General features: G+C 50.3%; 1 non-coding gene across 1 annotated transcript; it reads right to left on the reverse strand.

Annotated features, from left to right (window-relative positions):
• Nucleotides 1-1,326: 1,326 nt before the first annotated feature.
• LOC139997491 (5.8S ribosomal RNA) lies at nucleotides 1,327-1,481 on the reverse strand. The gene has a single exon (XR_011802863.1). It is a non-coding gene; the product is annotated as a 5.8S ribosomal RNA (ribosomal RNA).
• Between the last annotated feature and the right edge of the window lie 1,019 nt (nucleotides 1,482-2,500).

Below are 2,500 nucleotides of genomic sequence, written 5' to 3' on the forward strand. Positions count from 1 at the left end.
CGTTCTCTTCCTCTGCGCGATCTCTCCGTGCCAATGTCAGAGATTATTCTCTTTCGCACGACGACGAAAACGACTATTTTCGACGATCCGAACAACTTTGTAACGGACTCACATGCACATCTTAAAATCGAGTACAGAAACGTTGCGCAACACCGTGAGCTTTTCTCTTCTTCGTCACCCTTAAATATAGCCGATCGTAGACGCACGCTAGATCGTAACACACTTTTCGTTGATTTCCGACGAACGTGGCTTTGGGCCAGGCGCGCGGGCAGAGAGATACGCGACCGACGGGGAAAAATTCGTCCCGATACATGTACGCGTACTCTCCGATCTCCGCGCAACGCTGGGGATCATCTCCCTAAGTCATCAGCGTTCGAAGAAATCTCGTGTGTCCGTTCCCGGATCTACGGCTTTCTCTGGGTTCGCGAAGAACAGAAAAAAGCACAGAGGATGAAAAACGCAACGACGACCCATCGATGCGACGGTCCTCGTTGTCTTCTCGTCAGTCGTCTCGCGCCTGCAGAATACATCTCTGCCGCACGAACAGACGGAGTGGGTATTCGATCCCTGGGGCTGTACGAGTAAAAACATCTTGATGAAAAGACGGTTGTGTTTCTTTAAGGCACACAGTTTTTCGTTACGCCACCAAGTTTAGGTTTAGGTTTTAATATCTTGGTTCTCTTTTCTCTCCTCTCTCGACTGACTTTGTTCAAAAATATTTTTGCTTTCTCTCAGTCTCGCCAAAAATTCATTTAAGACGACGTCGGGGGCGCGGTCATTCGTGCTTATCGAAGACTAACAAAACGTAGCAGAGGCTGATACAAAAAGAAAAAAAAAATCGGCCACGAAGAAAACTCGCTCTGTGTATCTCGATAACCGCGTCGACGACGACGGTTCTCTCCGCGCTCTTTTAATTCGTATCCTTCTTCTTGCGCTTCGTCCGACTCAGAAACGTTCGTAAAACACGAACGACGGCGGGTTGTCAAGCCAAGAAGGGACAGAGAAGAGACGGAGGTAGTTTTGCGAGTCTCCCGTGAACGCGATAGATTTTTCATATATATTTGTATCGAGAGCATGCGTACGCCGGTCTCCACACGATCCAGCGACGAACGCCGACGAACGTCCAACAATCGCTCGTACGTCGCGTACGAGCCCTCGACCGCTCTTTAATTCGTATTCTTTTGCTTGGCGCTCGTCCTCCGACTCAGAAACGTTCGTTTAAAGATAAAACGAACGACGGCGGGCTGTCGACGAGGCAAGAAAGAACAGAGAGATACGGACCGAGAGCAACGATACGCAACGCAAGCAGTCTTAGGTTTACGTGAGCAACCCTCAGCCAGGCGTGGTCCAGGAATTGTATCCGTGGACCGCAATGTGCGTTCGAAATGTCGATGTTCATGTGTCCTGCAGTTCACACGTTGACGCGCAATTAGCTGCGTTCTTCATCGACCCACGAGCCAAGTGATCCACCGTTCAGGGTAATCGTTTATGCATGGATTTTTGTTTGTGTACTCAGGTTTTTGTACTCTTATTCTCGGTTCGAAAGAAGCCGATATCCGACAAACGTCCGACCAACGGGAATCGAACGCGCGGAAGTCGCCATATGATTGACGACACGAAAATACGTTCGAAAACGAAATCGGACGGACTGCGCGACGACACACGCAGCCCGCCGACCGGGCGTAAAGTGCATTATAATATATAACAACCAACGAGATCGAAGCTCCGTTCGTCAGGAAACGACGGGGATATAACACCCGATTCTGAATCCTCTGTACAGCACACGATCTCGCGAAGAAAGCGCACGGTGGCTAGCCCATGATATATATATATGTTCGTTCCTCTCGTCCAGTTATTCGAAGCAAACAGCCGATATGCATCTCCATCGTTCGGGTAAAAAAAAATCGATGGGACGCGCACGGTCGTAGTCTTCCTCGCGCGGTCGTTTCTTCCCGATAGCCAGAAGCAGAGTTTGAAAAACTCTAGCGACGGAACGAGGCATTAGACTCTCGACAACGAGGATACAGACACGGCCGGCGGTCCCCTCTGAATCGACTTCGGTGGTTCAGGTAAAAATAAAAAAAATCGATGGGACGCGCACGGTCGTCCTTCCTCTTCCTCGCGCGCGGTCTATTCTTCCCGATAGCCAGAAGCAGAGTTTGAAAAACTCTAGCGACGGAACGAGGCATTAGACTCGCGACAACGAAGATAGAGAGACGGCCGGCGGTCCCCTCTGAATCCACTTTGGTCGCTCAGGTAAAAATAAAAAAAAATTCGAAAGGGACGCGCACGGTCGTCCTTCCTCTTCCTCGCGCGGTCTTTTCTTCCCGATAGCCAGAAGCAGAGTTTGAAAAACTCTAGCGACGGAACGAGGCATTAGACTCTCGACAACGAGGATAGAGAGACGGCCGGCGGTCCCCTCCGAACGGATGGCGACAACGACGACTAAAGCGCGAAAAATCGCGACGAAAAGGAACGCATCTCCGTTCAGGTGTATGTG

The sequence above is a fragment of the Bombus fervidus genome, unplaced genomic scaffold (assembly GCF_041682495.2).
Source record: "Bombus fervidus isolate BK054 unplaced genomic scaffold, iyBomFerv1 scaffold0096, whole genome shotgun sequence".
In the NCBI taxonomy this organism is placed as follows: Eukaryota; Metazoa; Arthropoda; class Insecta; order Hymenoptera; family Apidae; genus Bombus; species Bombus fervidus.